The 20,225-nt window shown below is 41.8% G+C and overlaps 1 protein-coding gene across 12 annotated transcripts in view; it reads left to right on the top strand.

The window, feature by feature from the left end:
• The first annotated feature begins 1,289 nt into the window (after positions 1 to 1,289).
• The window catches only part of Scel (sciellin), a 120,081-nt gene continuing 101,145 nt past the window's right edge, over positions 1,290 to 20,225 (top strand). For 11 of the 12 annotated variants that reach the window (XM_040750365.1, XM_040750493.1, XM_040750441.1 and 8 more), the window contains exon 1: positions 1,290 to 1,439. The gene's annotated coding sequence lies outside the window, so the exon portion shown is untranslated. Of the gene's footprint in view, positions 1,440 to 3,799; positions 3,993 to 20,225 lie in introns of those variants that run through there. The other variant, XM_040750200.1, reaches the window with a different exon arrangement.

Raw genomic sequence — 20,225 nt, 5'->3', positions numbered from 1 at the left:
GGGGATCCTTGGAGATCTTCAGCAAGGAACCCTGTCTAAGGTGGAGAGCAACCGGGAAAGACACGTGAGATCATTGCATGTACACCTACATGGATATCTGCAAACAGCTCCTTGCCCTCACACACACACATAAACACACACAAAATAAGATATAAATATTTTGCATACCTCAAAGCTATGTGCTTCACTGTGAAAATAACCTTTGCTTTAGATTTTCAAATCCCTCAGCCTAGAATTAAGGACCATTCAGGAAGCCATCTCCCGCAATCAGAAAGTGATCAGTTACAATCTATCCTGCCACTGCCTGGCCTTCCCACATGGATGTTCCTACTTCTTATTCTTGTCACAGGCACAGCCAAGCTGGACCGCAGTTTTTAGGAGCAGCCTTAAGGAGGGTAATCGTTGGTGTGCTGACGAATTAAGATGACCCAGGAAACATAGATGATCCAGTTCCCTTTAGCAATATTCTGGTAATGCTAAGCTTCCTTAAATCCTCCTTGCTGTTATGAAAGATACATTTCAGTGTCTGTGAGAGGAACCCCCATCCAGGATGCTCTGCTGTATCCTGTCTCCTTACAACAGAAGTGGCTTTGGTGTAGGCATCTCCACCACCATCAGCTGTAAGAGAACTTTTAATCGTTCCTATTGCACTAAACATTAATTAAAATGTTTGGATGTGAATGTTAGAGTTTGTACGTGGTCAGAGAACAACCTGCAGGAATCCGTTTGTTCCCTTCACCGTATGCGTCCTGAGGTTCAAACTCAGGTCATCAGGCATGGCGGCAAGCGCCTCTATCCACTGAGCCATCTTGCTAACTCTTTTACATTTCATTAAAAAAAAAGTATTGTGTAACAATACAAGGATGAGGATTCTTACGTTTGGGGTATAATATTCCTCTGATGTCTCTATAAAATGTTCCTCACGTGGAATTTCTATAAAGGATTCTTCTGCACCTTCTGGTCCCAGAGTTCATGCAGATATTCCCTTTCCCGAGAAGTATGGGTAGGGATGAGGGAAAGATTCCTTCTATGTGCTTTTTTCTTTGTTTTTAAAAAGCGTATTCACAAGTGGTTGGCTGGGATGCCAGCTTGCCAGTATTGTGTGTCGTGGATATCATTTAAGAGTGACAACAAGAGCGTTTGGGGCATAGCCCCCAAGTTATACGAGGAACTCACCAACAGAGACAGTGGGCCGGTGAATGAGACTGTTTTTGTTGAGCTGGTATTTGTACATGGCAACACCCTCTTCACACCGCCCACCTCCTCCCTGCATGACTCAGTGTTGAGAGAGAAGCCTGTAAGCTGCTCATTAACAGAGCCAAGTGGAGGTGAGAACTTCTCCTGGGAAGCTCCCGGTGCCCCTTGGTTTCAGGCAGATCCACTTGGGGGAATCACTGCGGGCCAGTTAGCCAAGAGTCCTGGATTTCTGCGCAAGAAAGGTAAGTTGGATTCTGTTTGCAAAGATATGTGCAGCTGCTTTCCCTCTCTCCTTCCCCTCCAAAGGATTCAGATCGGGGCTGTCTGCTTTGTCTTTGACTTGTTTCCAGCTCAGTTTTGACAGCCTCTGATGAGCATTCTGTGCGCCTGTGGCTTTTAACTTGGCCGTAGTGCACGTCACGGCATCGTGGAAACGGAGAACCCTTTGAAATTCCCGTGCGAGCTGGCAGCTTGGGAATTCCCAGAAAGATAATAAAGCTCTCAGCACTCGCTGATCGCTGTTCTGCAGTGACTATAAAATTGTTTTTATAAGAAGACTTTCCTGTTTTCAGAGATGATGCTTCTAGTGAAATTTAAACTTTATTCATTTGCAAAGAGTGCCATTTCCCCCACAACTGTGACAAAGTCTGCAAACCCACTCAACCTTATTCTTTCCAATAAGAAAATCACCCTTGCTTACATACGAGAATCACGTAATGGAGTGACAGTGGGTGACATGATATGTGGCGTCTTCACAGGGGTCTGTGTGCATGTGCCCGACTTTGCTACCCTATGTTCTGAATTAGCCTGAGAATGGATTAAAGTATGCAGAGGCAATCTCTCTGCCCATCTTATGCCTAAAAAACCAGCTGTCTTTCCCGACCCTTTTTTTCCTTTATCACTTCTGTTTAAGATACAGAGTAGTGAGAGTCAAGTCCAGCTTGTAGTGGCAGCCCTTTTCTTCTGCAAAGCTGTCTGTGTTTCAGAACCGAGGTTTCATTGTTTCTTGACTGAGCCACCCCAACCAAGTGTTGGTGACTGAGACCTGTCAGTGCTCAGTTCCCAGAGGTTTACTGATGAGTTTGATGACTTGGGTTTTCAACATGTGCAGGCAACAGAAAGCCCGAGGATAGCATATGTGGAGTACAGGTTTGCTTTTCGTGAAATTGAAAACTGGCTTTCACTTCTGTAGATGACCATCTAGATATGGCCTTCCTGACACTGGCTATGCTCTAGTATTTAAAATATTGGAAAAACTAAGCAGTTAAGAGTTTGCCAAGACATTTGGATTCAAGATACACAGAGAATGCATGGAAGCAGGTCAGAATTTTACAAGAATTTAGGTGTATGTAAGTCTTAGAACTGGATGGTAATTATGGGATCCTCTAGTCCGGACTTTGCATTTTCTTTTAAAAACTTGCTTATTACTATTTATTATTAGTGTCTGTGTGTGTGTACATGTGTGATATGTGTATGAGTACGGAAGTGTGCATGCCGTAGCATGTATGTGAGGATCAGAGGACAGTTTTCAGGAGTGGTGTCTCCTTCTACCTTACTGAGGCACCTCTCTTCCGTTTCTGCTGTGTAGTGTACCACAGCCTAGTTGGCCCATGAGCTTTGGGTGATCATCCTGCCTCTGCCTCTCACTTCTGCTGCAGGGGAGCCGATTCACTGCAGGGGTGCTGATTCACTGCAGGGGTGCACCGTTCACTGTAGGGGTGCACCGTTCACTGCAGGGAAGCTGAATCACTGCAGGGGAGTCAATTCACTACAGGGGTGCTGAGTCAATGCAGGGGTGTTGATTCACTGCAGGGGTGCTGAGATTACACCCATGTGCTGCCACGTTTGGTGGTTTTGCTTGGTTTTCAGAGATCAAATGAGGTCTTTAGGGGATGAGCCACTTCCCTGGCTCTACCCTTTGAACTTCTAGCTGAAGAAAACAAAGGATAAGTAAGATAAGTATGAGGCAATGCTCTAGGCCTGGAGCAGCAGAACCAGAATGTGAAGTCAGATCTCTGTCGTTTGCCTTATTAGATTTTTTTCAAAGATATTTTTCCAGATTTCTTTCATATAAAAAGTAGTAATAAAATGAAATGCACTATATTTTCATAAAAGGACTGTAAATGATATGTAAGATTGTCCTTGCCCAGCAATATATGACAGTGCTCTTATGGTGTATGTGATTTTGACAAAGAAACACATTTTCATTTTGGGGCATTTGGACGTGGTCTTTTTATTTTTTATGTGTTGGGTTAAATATTATTCCCCAGCAGCCCTTTGGCATGAACTTGTCTGGTAGATACGTGCTGGCCATGGTCTGCTCCCCATCAGCACCCTCCCACCTCAGCTGCTGTTCCATAGGCTCTGTTTCCAGGCTGTCTTCCCTGACTGTCAGAGTCCTGATAGCTCTTCTTGTGAGACTCCCATTCCCGGGAACTTTGTAAACAAAACAGAAGTGCCCTTTGACTGATTGAGTACACACTATGGAATGATTTCAGGTGGCATCTGAAGTGGTGGATGTTTTAACTACAAGCATTTCTTCAGAGCACGGAGGGAGAAACTCTTAGCCCAGGAGTCTCAGAGAGAACCCTTAGTTGTTTTCTGACAGCTTTCCTACTGACAGTTTCCCACTTCTCAGCCATTTGTGGACCTTCTATTTTCTCATCTCAGAGACTTTGAAGTCAGTAAAGGTTGTAGGTATTTCCTATACACCTACCTATAGCTGCCCAGTGTTCCCTGTTTGCCAGGGTGCAAACCTATTCTGAGTTCCAGATTTGGGCGAGGCTCCTCCTCAGGTATGTGCTTTGCTAATGACAGCTTCATTTGTTATGCTTGTATTTTATGTCAGTTGCCAAATTCTTTAAAGATGTGGATTGTTCTTTCATTGTGATCATTAATTAGGAGAGTGAATTGTATAACTGCTTGTTAAATTCCAGTCGGCTTATATCTAGACAAGAAAACCAATAGTCCTGACTACTCACTGTAATTGCACACTCAAGAACAATCAAATAATTCATCCTTAGTCTCCAAACCCAAGGTTCTTGGCTCTGAAATGTTAGTAAATCTCCTTTATGTGGCTGTTCCCTTAGATGACAATGAACTAGGTTCATTGTGGCACATACATCCCAGGAGACTGCAGTAGGTTCCTCAAAGGCTCCTAAGAATTACACGGTAAGCAGAATACGTCTGCATACAAAACCAACTTCCCTTAAAAGGTCTGCGCTGTTCATCATGGGGGATGCTGTGTGCTAAAGCTTAGAAGACATCTGTAAGAAAAAAGTTCCAAGGGGTTGTCCCCCAGATAGACTTGACTTTGAATCAACTAGAAAGGGTCTGTGATAGGACTCAAATGGTAGGTAATTTTTATATGATTGATTGCTTGTTAATGAGTATTAAACCAGTGACTCTGTAGGATGAAATGGACAGTTGTCCCAGTAATCAGGATGTCACTTATGTGAAATGTCAAGTCATCCCACAGCAAGGATCAAGAAAGTTTCATGTACTAAAACCAAGAACCGTCAGAGAGTCAACTTTATGTTAGGGTGTTATAAAGATAAAAAAACTGGTAGCATTCAGAGATCTGGATAGCAAAAGATTTTATTTGCGTTAAAATGTGGTTATCTTTCCTCACCAGTAAGCAAGCTTCCCATTGTTAAGCTTAGGCTCTTAGCCCGTGAAAGAAGATAAAGGATCCCTTCCTAACCATTGCAACAGGCTAAGTCCAGACCAGCTGAGAAGTTTGCATTTCCTTCACTGGGTAAGACTCAACAGGGATGCTTATTGTGGTAAGCTCACTTACAAATCAGTCTCAGAGGGAACAGGCGGCTAAGATACTTAGAAAGATCTATTTGTCTTCCCCTTCCCGAATGTTTTGTGGTTTGGGGTGATAAATACTTTTGCAGCAGTTGTCCTCTTCCTGTTCTTGGGGATTTTGTCTGTCAGGGTGATTTCTGAGGAACAAAATACCCAGGGCTTTTTTATAAACCAAGGTGCATACCACTCAGGCCAATGCCATTGATACTATTTGTTTTAGACACATTTGCTGTATTTCTTTCTACTTCCCATTTGACAGATATTTGTCCTATGCATTTCCATAAATGCATTAGGAGTTCCCTAAATTTGGAAGAAGATTGTGGAGTAGTTAACCTATCTGGTTGCTACTTTCTGCTGATCTCATAATACTTAGGTAAAATGAGTTTGGAAAATGTGCTCTGACTCATGCTGCTGTTGACCCCTTGCAAGGCTCTGCTGTAAAGGGACTGTTGTTATTCTATTCACCATTTATTTCCCTTAGTCCAGTAAGTTTCCACTCACTGCTGCCCCCTTTAGTTTGTCTTGTTTCTATGTTTGTTCTGAGTTTGAACCTCTACCGTGTAATTCACCAGCTATGTAACCTCAGGCAAACCATTCATGCTGAGATAATGGCCTTTCAATGCCTGTCGTAGCTTTCTGTCAAATGACTCTGATCTTACTTTAACCGTAGCAATTGCTGTTAGCTGCTTTTGTTGTTGTGATAGAACACCATGGCCAAGGTAACTTCAAGAAGATAGAGTTTACCTTGGCTTGTAGTTCCAGGGGATAAGAGTTCCTGATGGCAGAGTGGAAGCATGGCCAAGTGGTGGGAGGCTGAGAGCTCATATCTTCAGAGATAAGCATGAAAGAAAGAGTAGGTGAGGCTTTTTAATCTCAGTGCCCATCCTGGGGAAGTACTTCCTCTTGAAAGGTCAAATCATCACCTAAACCTCACCAAATGCCTGTAACTGGGGACGAAGTATTCAAGAACATGAGCCCGTGGGGAACATTGTCATGAAAATGATCACATTCTACTCCCTGGTTCCACAGTGTCATGGCATTTCACCTAGTTATGGAATAAGGATGATCACTCTAAACTACTGACCTAAAACGTGTGAGTTTTAAATGAGATGACATGCATAAAACAAACTTGTTACCCCACGACCCAGGGTTTTTGTTTGTTTGTTTCTTGCTTTTTCCATTTTCTTCCTTTATCTTCTGTTTTGTTAATTTGATTTCGGCTGTACATTTTCTTCTTTTCTGTTTCACTTTCCATTAGCTCCCTTTCTGTACTCTTCACCCCTATCCAGTCTAATTTTTTGCTCTCACAATCCTAAGAGAAAGGTAGCAGAGAGAGAGAAAGGTATTGCTTCCTCCACCAAGAGGCGTTTTATCGTTGGGTAAGATTTTTAAAGTCTATTTTGTTGAGCAGGCCCAAAGATGAGAAAAGAAATTGTAGCTGATCTGGGAGGTGGCCTAGGGAATTCCAGAAGCTGATGGAGTTGGGGATAGACAAGGGAACAGTTAACTGATGGACATGAAATGTCACTCTTAAAAACATAAAATGCCGAGATGCAGCTCAGTGTTAGAGTGCTTGCCTAGTGTGCAATAAATAATAATAAACAATAAACAATGGCAAAGTATAACAGCACAAACAACTGAAGCAAGAGGAGCATGGGAAAGGGTGCAGTTTTAAGAAGCAGGGGTGTGGATGGTCTCTAAAGCATCCGAGATCTGAGAAGTTTCGTGGGTTTCTTGATACAAAGTTTAAGGGTGATTCCATCTAACACCTAAGGACAGATGTCTTTGGGCAGAGCTTACAAGCAGTGTAAGCAAAGGACCACCTTCTGGGGTTGAACCACACAGAGGGAATGGAAGGTTGGCTGGTGGCTGACAGGTTTTTTTTTGTGTGTGTGTGTGTTGTTGTTTTTTATATTTGCTTTTCTTTTACTTTGTTTTGTTCTGTTTGTGCTGCTGCCCTTGAGAAGTTTGGCTTCATGATTGGAATTTCAGCTTAGGCACTCAGTACTTTAAAAGTTAGAGAAGGTTTGAATGTTGAACATAGCATCTATGGCTCTCTAAACTAGAAGTGGTTATGGGTACTGTGGCAAGAACATTAGATTTAAGATGAGAATTTCCAGTCCAGAACTCTGGTTGGCTGTAAGACCCTGGACCCCTTCTCTGGGTTTTTGTCTCCTCAATTACAAACTGTAGATAGTAATACTGACATACCACAATGTTCTTTTGAAAACTTTGGGAACAAAACCAAAACCAAAAGGTGATTTTTGTAGTTCCACGGGGGAGCACCATTTTTCTCTGAATTTCAACATTTAAAATATAGTTGCTCTCCTGTAATCCTAAATCCTGGGAATCTGAGGCAGATTTTGGAGTCCAGCCTGGGCTTCATGGTAAGACCCTATCTCACAAAAAACGAAACCAGAGAGGCATAGTGCTAACTATGCCACTATAGACTTGGGCAGCAACTTTTTGAGGAGTTTCATCTTTATCCCAAGAAGCTATAAACTTTATTGCAACGAGACTGGAAGATGGCCATTAGGAATAAGCCCAATTCGTTGAACCAAGGCTACTGAAGTGGCCCGATTTGGTTGAATGTTTTGTGATTTAAAATGCAGGCAATTCCAGTCCTTAAAAAGAATTCCATAAAAACAAGATTTACTGTAGTTAATTTTAGCATTTGATTTGAGAGGCTTGTGATTGACAGATCACTTCCCAAACATCATTTTAATTAATTTTTATTTAAATTAAATTAATTAAATTCAAAACACAAATTCCAGTTCTCTCTCCTTCCCATCCTCCCACTCCCCTTGCCCCCATCAACCCCCTATCCACTCCTCAGGGAGGGTGAGGTCTTCCATAGGGAAAGAATCAAAGTCTGTCACTCCAAACATCATTTTTAACAAGTATATTCTTTCACGTTGTATGTTGTTGATTCCTCTTAAATAACTGCTTAAGAAATATCTGTACGAGCTCCCAATCCCGGCGGGAGCCAAGCACCCCAGACTCCAGATCTTCTCTCCCACCAACGATTCCAGGAAAGGAGAGGAGGCTGGGCGCACAGGGAAGTAGCTGTCCCTCTGGCATCATCAGGTAAACAGGCCAGCTTCCCGGCCTGTGTTCCAGAGCCTGCAGATCCCCTGGGAACTGCACAGAGCTCCCAATCCCAGCGGGAGCATCAGGTAAACAGGCCAGCTTCCCGGCCTGTGTTCCAGAGCCTGCAGATCGCCTGGGAACTGCACAGAGCTCCCAATCCCGGCGGGAGCCAAGCACCCCAGACTCCAGATCTTCTCTCCCACCAAAGAGACCAGGAAACTACAGGAGCCAGGGAGACCAGGGGAGTAGCTGTTCCGGATCAGGTACAACAGGACCCAGCATAGGGTCCAGGGGACCAGGTAGGAGGCTAAGCGCCCCAGATTCCTGTTCTTCTTCTCTACCCACGGACCAGCATTTGGACAAGGCATAGAAGAACCACCAGATTACTGGACTTACTAGCACCCACCAAAAGGGAACTCTGGTCCCCAGACCAGGAAGGGGCTCTTTCTGCACCCACTAAAAGAAGAGATGGGAAAGAGACAATACAAAAACACAGTCAGCAACAGAAAAACAAATATGACACCGCCAGATTCTAGAGACTCCACACCAGCAAGACCCCAATATTCCAACGCGAAGGAAGCAGAAGAGAACGACCTTAAAAGCACTTTCATGAAAATGATAGAGGCCCTAAAAGAGGATATTGGAAAATCCCTCAAAGAAATGGAAGAAAAAACAAACCAAAAAATGCAAGAAATGGAAGAAAAAACAAACCAAAAATGCAAGAATTGGAAGAAAAAACAAACCAAAAAAGGCACGAAATGGAAGAAGAAATGAAGCAAAAAATGCAAGAAATGGAAGAAAAAGCAAAGCAAAAAATGCAAGAATTAGAAGAAGAAACATACCAAATAAGGCAGGAAATGGAAGAAGAAACAAAGCAAAAAATGCAAGAAATGGTAGAAAAAACAAAGCAAAAAATGAAAAAAATGGAGGAAGAAACAAACCAAAAAAGGCAGGAAATGGAAGAAGAAACAAAGCACAAAATCCAAGAAATGGAACAAAAAGCAAACCAAAAAATGCAAGAAATGGAAGAAAGAACAAACCAAAAAATTCATAAAAGGCAACAAACGGACGAACAGATAAACAGAAAATTGCAAGAAGCAATGCAAACGCTGCAAGGGTTGAAAACTGAAATAGAGACACTAAAAAAAACACAATCTGAAGAAAGGCAGAAAATAGAAAAGCTGGACAAACAGTCAGGCACTACCAATACAAGCATTACCAACAGAATAGAAGAGATGGAAGAGAGAATCTCAAGTGTTGAAGATACATTAGGAGAAATGGATTTATCAACCAAAGAAAACCTTAAATCCAACAAATCCTTAACACAAAACATCCAGGAATTATGGGACACCATGAAAAGACCAAACCTAAGAATAATAGGTATAGAAGAAGGAGAAGAAATCCACCTCAAAGGGGCAGAAGGCATATTCAACAAAATCATAGAAGAAAACTTTCCCAACCTTAAGAAAGACATGCCAATGAAGGTACAAGAAGCCTACAGAACACCAAATAGAGTGGACCACAAAAAAAATCCCTCGCCACATAATAATCAAGACCCCAAACATACAGAATAAAGAAAGAATATTAAGAGCAGCTAAGGAAAAAGGTCAAGTAACATATAAAGGCAGACCTATCAGAATTACACCTGATTTCTCCATGGAAACTCTGAAAGCCAGAAGGTCCTGGATAGATATTCTACCTACACTAAGAGACCATGGATGCCAGCCCAGACTACTATACCCGGCAAAGCTCTCAATCACTATAGACGGAGAAAACAAGATATTCCATGACAAAACTAGATTCAACCAATATGTGTCCACTAACCCAGCCCTACAGAAAATTTTGGAAGGAAAACTCCAACCCAAGGAAGCTAACTACAACCAGAAAAACATAAGCATTAGAGAATCCCTCTCTACCAACAGCCAAAAGAACAAAGGGGCGAAATTCCACCCATAATTCCACCAACAACAACCATCGCAAATCGAAGAAGGATGAGCAATCAATGGTCATTAACATCCCTCAATATTAACGGCCTTAACTCACCCATAAAAAGACACAGACTAGCAGAATGGATTCGAAGACAGAACCCTTCCTTCTGCTGCATACAAGAAACACACCTCACCCTCAAAGACAGACATTACTTGAGAGTTAAAGGTTGGGAAAAAAATTTTCAATCAAATGGACCCAAGAAACAAGCAGGGGTAGCAATCCTAATATCTAACAAACTAGACTTTAAAATAAAATCAATCAAAAGAGATGAAGGAGGTCATTACATACTCATCACAGGTGAAACCCACCAAGACGAAGTGTCTATCCTGAACATCTATGCCCCCAATACAAAGGCATCCACATTCGTTAAAGAAACATTATTAGAACTTAAATCTCATCTAAAGCCCCACACAGTTATAGTGGGAGATTTCAACACACCACTCTCACCACTAGACAAGAATACCAGACAGGAACTCAACAAAGAAGCAAAGGGTCTAATAGAAGTAATGACCCAACTGGGATTAACAGATATCTATAGAACATTTCATCCACATAAAAAAGAATATACCTTCTTCTCACCACCACATGGAACCTTCTCAAAAATCGACCACATACTTGGCAACATATCAAACCTCAGCAGCTACAAAAAAATTGGAATAACTCCATGCATCTTATCAGACCACCATGCCTTAAAATTAGAATTCAACAACAACACAAATTGCAGAAAACCTACAAACTCATGGAAATTGAATAATGCTCAACTGCACCATCCCTGGGTCAAAGAGGAAATAAAAAAAGAAATTAAAGACTTCCTCGAATTCAATGAGAATGAAGACACAACATACCCAAACCTATGGGACACTTTGAAAGCAGTGCTACGGGGAAGTTCATAGCACTAAGTGCTCACATGAAGAAACAGGAAAACAGTTATACCAGAGAATTAACATCACAGCTAAAAGCTCTAGAACACAAAGAAGCAAACTCCCCCAGGAGGAGTAGACGCCAGGAAATAATCAAATTGAGGGCTGAAATCAACAAAGTAGAAACCAGGAAAACAATACAAAGAATCAATGCAACGAAGAGTTGGTTCTTTGAGAAAATCAACAAGATAGACAAACCTTTGTCCAAACTTACCAAACAGTAGAGAGTGAACATGCAAATTAACAAAATCAGAAATGAAAAGGGGGACATAACAACAGACTCTGAGGAAATCCAGAGAATCATTAGGTCATACTTTGAAAACCTGTACTCCACAAAATTCGAAAATTTAAAGGAAATGGATGACTTCCTGGACAGCTATCATTTGCCAAAACTAAATCAAGAACAGATAAGCAATTTAAATAGACCTATAACCCCTATGGAAATAGAAGCTGTCATCAAAAGTCTCCCAACCAAAAAAAGTCCAGGTCCAGATGGCCTCAGTGCAGAATTCTACCACAAATTCAAAGAACAGCTTATACCAATTCTTCTCAAAGTGTTCCACACAATAGAAGCAGAAGGGTCTTTGCCAAACTCTTTCTATGAGGCTTCAATAACCTTGATCCCCAAGCCACACAAAGATACAACCAAGAAAGAGAACTTCAGACCAATATCCCTCATGAACATTGATGCAAAAATACTCAATAAAATACTGGCAAATCGGATCCAAGAACACATCAAAACAATCATTCACCACGATCAAGTAGGTTTCATCCCAGGGATGCAGGGATGGTTCAACATACGAAAATCCATCAACGTAATCCACCATATAAACAAGCTGAAAAACAAAAATCACATGATCATCTCACTAGATGCTGAAAAAGCCTTTGACAAAATCCAACACCCCTTCATGATAAAGGTCTTGGAGAGATCTGGGATAACAGGGACATACTTAAACATAATAAAAGCCATATACAGTAAACCAACAGCCAACATCAAACTAAATGGACAGAAACTCAACGCAATTCCTCTAAAATCAGGAACAAAACAAGGCTGTCCACTCTCTCCATACCTTTTCAACATGGTACTTGAAGTTCTAGCTATAGCCATATGACAACAAAGGGGGATCAAGGGGATACAAATTGGGAAGGAAGAAGTCAAACTTTCACTGTTTGCAGACGATATGATAGTTTATATCAGTGACCCAAAGAACTCTACCAGGGAACTCTTACAGCTGATTAACACCTTCAGCAAAGTGGCAGGTTACAAGATCAACTCAAGAAAGTCAGTAGCCCTACTATATACAGATGATAAAAGGGCTGAAAGAGAAATCAGAGAAACATCACCCTTTACAATTGCCACAAACAACATAAAATACCTTGGGGTAACGCTAACCAAACAAGTGAAAGACCTGTATCGTAAGAACTTTGAATCTTTAAAGAAAGAAATTAAAGAAGCCCTCAGAAAATGGAAAGATCTCCCATGCTCTTGGATAGGTAGGATCAATGTAGTAAAAATGGCAATCCTGCCAAAAGCAATCTACAGATTCAATGCTATCCCCATTAAAATCCCAGCACAATTCTTCACAGACCTTGAAAGAACAATAATCAATTTTGTATGGAAAAACAAAAGACCCAGGATAGCCAAAACAACCCTGTTCAACAAGGCAACGTCCGGAGGCATCACCATCCCTGACCTCAAGCTCTATTATAGAGCTATAGTCCTGAAAACAGCTTGGTATTGGCACAAAAATAGACAGGCAGACCAATGGAATCGAATTGAAAATCCGGGTATTAACCCACACACGTACGAACATCTGATCTTTGACAAAGAAGCTAAAAATATACAATGGAATAAAGAAAGCATCTTCAACAAATGGTGCTGGCATAATTGGAGACTGGCATGTAGAAAAATGCGGATCGATCCATGTTTATCGCCATGCACAAAACTTAAGTCCAAATGGATCAAAGACCTCAACATAAATCCAGCCACACTGAACCTCTTAGAAGAGAAAGTGGGTGGTACCCTTGAAAGAATTGGTACAGGAGACAGCTTCCTGAACATAACACCAGTAGCACAGACAGTGAGATCAACAATTAATAAATGGGACCTACTGAAACTGAGAAGCTTCTGTAAGGCAAAGGACACAGTCAGCAAGACAAAAAGGCAGCCCACAGAATGGGAAGAAATATTCACTAATCCCACATCTGACAGAGGGTTGATCTCCAAAATTTACAAAGAACTCAAGAAGCAAGTCTCCAAAACAGCAAAGGACCCAATTAAGAAGTGGGCTGCAGAACTAAATAGAGAGTTTTCAATAGAGGAGTCTAAAATGGCTGAGAGGCACTTGAGAAAGTGCTCAACATCCTTAGCCATCCGGGAAATGCAAATCAAAGCAACTCTGAGATACCATCTCACTCCTGTCAGAATGGCTAAAATCAAAAACACCAATGACAATTTATGCTGGAGAGGATGTGGTGAAAGGGGGACACTCCTCCATTGCTGGTGGGAGTGCCAACTGGTTCAGCCACTTTGGAAAGCAGTATGGAGATTCCTCAGAAAAATGGGAATAAACCTACCACAAGACCCAGCAACTGCACTCTTAGGCATATATCCAAAAGATGCCCATTCATATAACAAAGATGTCTGTTCCACTATGTTCATAGCAGCTTTATTTGTAATAGCCAGAACTTGGAAGCAACCTAGATGTCCCTCACCCGAAGAATGGATAGAGAAAATGTGGTACATCTACACAATGGAGTACTATTCAGCAGAAAAAAATAATGGAATCATGAGATTCGCAGGCAAATGGATGACACTAGAAGAAACCATCCTGAGTGAGGTAACCCAGTCACAAAAAGAGAAACATGGCATGTACTCTCTCATATATGGATTTTAGACATAGATCTGGGGAGTGCCAGCCTACAATCCTATTGCCAGAGAGTCTGGGAAACAGAAATTTCATTTCCTGGCTGGTTAAGTACTGAGCTGAACTCAAGAAAGCCAGTATCAGAGAGGGAGGACTGATGATCAAAGGGATTAAGACTGGGCTGGTTGAACCCCCAGAAACAGCTGACCAGACAAAGGTTAACTCTTGAATCCCAGGCATCAGCCTGGGAATCCAGCATGGGACTGATCAAGACCCCCTGAATCTGGGTGTCAGTGAGGAGGCCTAGGTAATCTATTGAGCCTTGGACAGCAGATCAGTACCCATCCCAAGTATACACACGGTCTCTGGACTCCCATAGAACAATGTGAGGTGCACTCTCACCCTGAACTCTTGGGGAAGGGTCTAGGCCCTGCCCTATATGAAATGACAGACTATGGACACCCCCATGGTGGGCCTCACCCTCCCTGGGGGAAAGAGGGGATAACGGGGGGGAATGGGGGGGAGGGCACGGGAGGAGGGGAGGGAAAGGGAGAGGGACCTCGTACTGACTTGTGAAGCAACCTTGTTTCTTATCTAAATTTAAAATGGAAAATAAAAAAATATTAATAAAAAAAAGAAATATCTGTACATGAAAAAGATGTTAATTTCTATCCTGAGCAGAATAGAAGAGCTCCGTTGCAGCAAAACATCTGGGGAAGTAGAATTGGATGAGAGAGACTTGCATTACGGATGCTTTAGAAGCCCCTAGAAATGGCTCTGGGCCACCAAATGGGCTGATCAAAGGAGAAGGCAGGTAGGTGATGGTTGGCTGAGGAAAGTTATGCAGGACAGGCTCCAACAGAGACAGAGAAAAGTCCACAGAGCAGACCTTGCCCACTCTGAACAGGAAACCATTATTTTAGTCACACTTAAATCCAATAAGAAAAATATTAATTTTTGCAGTATCAGTCGCTTTTTATTTCAGAGGAAAAAACAGAATTCTTAATGAACTATTATTACCTGAAAACAGCATGCAATGCATCTTCCTTTATTATCTAGGTTGCATCAGTGGACAGCATTAGCTTTGGAAATGAATAGGAAGCATTGCTGAGCTGTCTGTCAGCAAGGTGGCCTCAGGGAAACAGTGTTATCAGGACTAGTGCCCCCACACTTGGCTTCCGCGTGGTGGGAGCTGAGAAGTCCCAGGCTGAGCTGTCTGGAGATGTTGGGGTTTACCTTCACTGCTATTGCTACCTCCAACTATCCTCCCATTATCGCCCATCTTCTGGTTCTCTGCACGCCTTATGTCGGCAATATCGCGTAGCACTTTGAGTAGTGTGTAGAACCACTTACTGCATTGTAGTTAGACACAATTACGGCTCCGTTTCGCCACTTACTGCGATCTGTGCAGGTTACATCCTGGGCTCCTATAATTAGAGATAATAGCACCCATCCGAGAAGACTAAAAAATATCATGTACTTGGTCATAGGAATTGGCACATGGTAGGTGGCCCCCTTTGCTGAAAGCCTGGTTCACAGATATAGGTTCTGTTCACCAATAAAAGAGTCATGACTCTCTTTTGTTGATACCTGTCAGATTTTAAATCTATTTTTTCTATGCATCTTAGAAACATGGAAAAAAGATTCAGGCTTGAGTAATAAACACAAAAAGCAACTTAATTTTTAGTAACAGAAGCTTTGTTATTTTTCTAAGAGGAAACTTTATTTTAAAAGATTTATTTATTTATTATGAATACAACATCTTGCCTCCATGTATGTTTGCACACCAGAAGAGGGCACCAGATCTCATTACGGATGGTTGAGAGCCACCATGTGATTGCTGGGAATTGAACTCAGAACCTAGGAGGAACCGTTTAAAGATGAATAATCCATGATAATTGTAGCAGCTTTACGACCCTGTCAAATTCAAGGTGGCCATGCCTACCTTCAGAAAAGAGCAGCTGGAAGCAAAAGGGGATTTTTTTTTTTTCTTCAGCCTTGGTAGCCTAAACTATAAATGTGCCCACCTGTAGCTTCAACAGAGGCTGGTGTTGTGATTTAAGAAAAGCAGTGTGCGAGACAAGGTTCAAACAGAGCGCTTTTTATTAGGGAAAGGGAGACCAGCTTCCAGGGGTGGGAGCAGCAGGAGAGAGGAAAGGGTGGGGAGAAAGAGAAAAGAGAGAGGGGGAACCAGACAGACAGAGAGGGGAAGAAAGAGGAGGGGAGGTGGGCAGGGCCTTTTTTTCTCCTTTTTTTTTCTTCCTTTTTTATTTAAGTTAGAAACAAGCTTGTTTCACATGTCAATCCCAGCTCCCTCTCCCTCCCCTTCTCCCCATCCCTCCCCACCAGACCCCCCCAGTCCCCCACCCAATCTCCACTCCGATCCCCAGGGAGGGTGAGGCACTCATGGTGGATCTCCAGAGTTGGAGAAAGCATGGTATCCTAAGAGTGTTCCTTTTTGCTTTTCATTCTATGCAGGGACTCCACCACTGACCAGGATCCCCAGTCTTTTTTGCTTTTTCACCCACTTTCCAAGGCTGACCTTGAACATACTCTGTGGTCCGAGCAGGGGTCCCAGTAGCTAGAATTATAGGTCTGATTGGCATTCTAAATATGAACATCAAAGTGGTGACCATTGGCCTTTTTTGAGCATGAAAATTATTTTAAAAATAAAAAAAAGTTATGTGGTCCCACATATTAGACCAATTATATATCTAGTGACTTACCAGCTGACAAAAGACATGGTGGATATAGTAGTTGGCATTCAACCAATGAAAATGTGGACCCTGAGTCCAGACACATTTGTTAGCACACTTTTCACAGTAACTCAGTGCTTCCGCCTTCCATAGCTCTGCCGTTCATCAGGTCTGTAGCCAGGCTCTGGGTATGACGCTGGCATGGGTAAGATCCTGATAGAGTTCCAAAATGTCATAACACTGTCAACTTCTTACAGAGTGCTACATACAAGACAAAACCAAACGACAGCAATTGCCTCTTTGTTTTATTTAGGACTAACTCCCACAAGACAGACTTAACACCCTCCAGGAAGGTGTGGCATTCTCATGCTTTGGTGACAAGGTGTTCTTCAGAAGGTCTTTGCTTAAAGGAGATAGGCATCTGATTCAGTTTCCAGTCTTTTACCTCTTCCTCTCTGGGCTTGGATATCATATAAATGCCCCAAGGCGCTACTATAGAACCTCTGGGATATGTCTAGGAGTAAGTGGTTAAGGGGAAGCCTTGTTCTCTTTCTCTGGATACCTAGTTTCCGTCTTGTTTCATTTTCCATGACACGCAGCTCTCTGGCTCCAAACCCTTGTAGGTAGTCTTCATTCAATTCTCTTTGCTCTCACTCAATCCTCTTCTCAACCCAGGCATCTGTTGCCTTTGTAGGCTCCGGTAAGGAAAGGGGAGAGTTCAGACAATAATAACAGCTGAGATGATTTATAGTAATTTATAATTTATAGAGCGCTATCTTAGTTTTCACAATAACCTTTTAAGCCCACTCTAACCCCCACTTTGCAGAGGCAGAGTAATGACTTGGTCCGCGTGGCTAATGAGTGTCACAGCTGGGACTCAGCCTGAGCCTAAATCACAGCTCATCCCTCTCCTCCGAGCCACTACTCAGCCTTAATGTGCTCCTTGCCCAGGCATATTGTACTTCAAACTAGCTAGTAGTCAGAAAGATGGAAAGACGTTGATAGCCAAGTAGATTATGAGAAGCTGAGAAAAATAGAAAGTTCTGGAGGCCTAACAAGAAGCAGAAGATGGGATACAATAGGAAGAAGAGACATTGGCATTGCAACGGGAGGGGGGAATAAAGTATAAAGGATCCAGGATAAGGTATAAAGATATATGCAGAGAAGCGTGAAGGTGAAGTAGGCATCGTTAAGATTCTAGTAGACGATAAGGCGAATTACAACATGCAGAAGGCATTTGTTCCAAAAGCTAGCAGAAGTGGTACGATAAAATGTGGCATACATAATATGAGATTTATATGTTTTAACTGAGAACAAGTATGTCTTCTCTACATTGAATTTTAAGTTAATGATACAGAAATAGCTATTTACAGTATTTTTGTAAACTATATATAGTATATACTTATCATATATGTGCTAACTATCCTATTCATCTAATATTTTGGTATAAAAAGAATATATATAATAAGTTGTTATATAGCACACTAATTGGAATATCAGAAAACATGGTATCCAATAGTTACATGGTTTTGCAACATGATAGAATGTTCCATTCTCTTATTGTCACACAATCTGTTGTATCCACCTGGTAATTCACATGGGCATAATCTTGGATGGGACTGACATTTTCCTTTTGACACCCATTCATGCTTTCTTGTAGAAAGAGTGCAACTCTGTTTCCAAACCAAAAATAGACATTGGAGTCTCATCAGGAGCCAGAAGTCTTTAAGCAAGGATGTTTCCCAGTGGTTGGATGGATATAAGTTCCTTTTGACCTGAAGTAATCCTGTGAAATAAAATCTTACTTCCATTTATCCAAGCAAAATGATGGGGGCAAAATCAGGCTCTCCCTTGAGTTGTGCCTACTGACAGTTTTTAGTTTGGGGATTTTTTAGTTGAAAGCTTACTTATATACCATAACATTTTTTCAGTTGAAAGTATAAAATTCAGTGCTATTTTGAAATTCACCACTGTCTAATTATGGAACATTTTTTGACTCCAAAGAAGTATCATTTCCTTTAGCAGCATCTTCCTTTGCTCCAGCTTCTAAAAAGCAAAAGTTAATTTTTTCCAAGAGCCTGACTATTTCACATTTCATAGACTACTGTTCACATTTTTTTAAGTGTATGTCTCCCTTCATTTTACATTTCATCCATATTCTAGCATGGAATACTACCTCAGTCCTGTGTATTCCTGAGCAACAGTCCATTGTGTGGATATGCCGAACTATCTGTTTGTTTGATCCATGTTTAGGTTAGTTCCACTGTTTTTTGCTATTACAAAAAATGTTGCTGTGACCAACGTGCAGGTTTGTGTGTTGACATATGTTTTAAAACCGAGATAATGTTCAAGAATGCACAATAGTGACTCTTCTGTGAAGGTTCGTCTGTGGCAATGATTCCTTGAAAGGCTGCCTTGGTTGCCCTGATACGCTGTGGGTAGAGCTTGTTGGACTTGTGAGATGTCATGGGTCAGGTGGGCCCCCAACCAGCACTATGTCTGCCACTCTATCTGCAGGGTACCTGTCTAGTCTTTGAGTGACTCATGATTGCTGGGTGCTCAGTAAAGAGTTGGCTTTGTTTGAGAAGTCTGCCTCTGCCATTTAGCAAGTTACAGTGTTCCTGAACTTCCCATGCTTTATCTGAGTGCTGGCAGTGATAATGGCTACCTCATAGAGTTCATTTGATGGTGAGAGATAATGTCCATGGTGCACATGCACATTATGCTCTCAAAGCAGGGGCCCGGCAAGCATGCGTTTATGATATTGGTCATTGCTCTATATAATATGCCAGTTAAAGAAGTTGAAGGCACAAATTAGGGGCAGTTTGGCACCAGGCTCTTTTGAGAGACTTGACTACTTTGTAGAAGCGCGATCAGTCCTTTCATAAGCATTAGGGATGCCACAATGAAACACCACACAGAGATGTGGGGAGCTAGACAGCAGAAACATATTGTCTGGCAATTGTGGAAGCTGGGTGTCCAAAATCAAGGTGTCAGGTTCACTTGAGTCCTTTGGGGTAGGTGAATGGTCCTTGCTGCCCCAAAGGCCTTATTTTAATTTTCCCCTCTTGAAAGTCACTATATTCAAATATCATCACAGTCTGATGGAAGTTTAGAGTTCAACATGTGAATTTGGGGGTATGATTCAGAGTAGGAAATAGCTAGGCAGTGTCCACATTATCCTACACTGGGAACAGAAGAGGAAGCCTAGGCTTTATTCACTGAAGCTCAGCTTCTTATACAATGTCTCTTCTCCACTCACCCTGTTCCTGGTCTCACAATTGAACTTGCAATCTTTGCAAATGTGTAATCAAATACACATTAAACATGTTGACCACCTCAGAATCACAGTTCAGTCAGCTGAAATATTCCCCATCTTTGTCAGCTAAGAAGAAAAAAGGAAAACTTATTAGATTCCATTTGGAATCTGGAAATGGGTAAGCCAGGAATCCCAAGAAGTAGGGATAAAATTGAGGCAAAATTAGTGAATAATTGAGATAAGTGTTTTCTTTCCTTCCTACCTTCCTCCTTCCTTCCTTCCTTCCTTCCTTCCTTCTTCTTCTTCTTCTTCTTCTTCTTCTTCTTCTTCTTCTTCTTCTTCTTCTTCTTCTTCTTCTTCTTCTTCTTCTTCTTCTCTCTCTCTCTCTCTCTCT

Source organism: Mesocricetus auratus, unplaced genomic scaffold (assembly GCF_017639785.1).
Source record: "Mesocricetus auratus isolate SY011 unplaced genomic scaffold, BCM_Maur_2.0 Super-Scaffold_2245, whole genome shotgun sequence".
Taxonomy (NCBI): domain Eukaryota; kingdom Metazoa; phylum Chordata; class Mammalia; order Rodentia; family Cricetidae; genus Mesocricetus; species Mesocricetus auratus.
The sequence above is the reverse complement of the archived record's forward strand: the minus strand, read 5'-3'. Positions and strand labels throughout refer to the sequence as shown.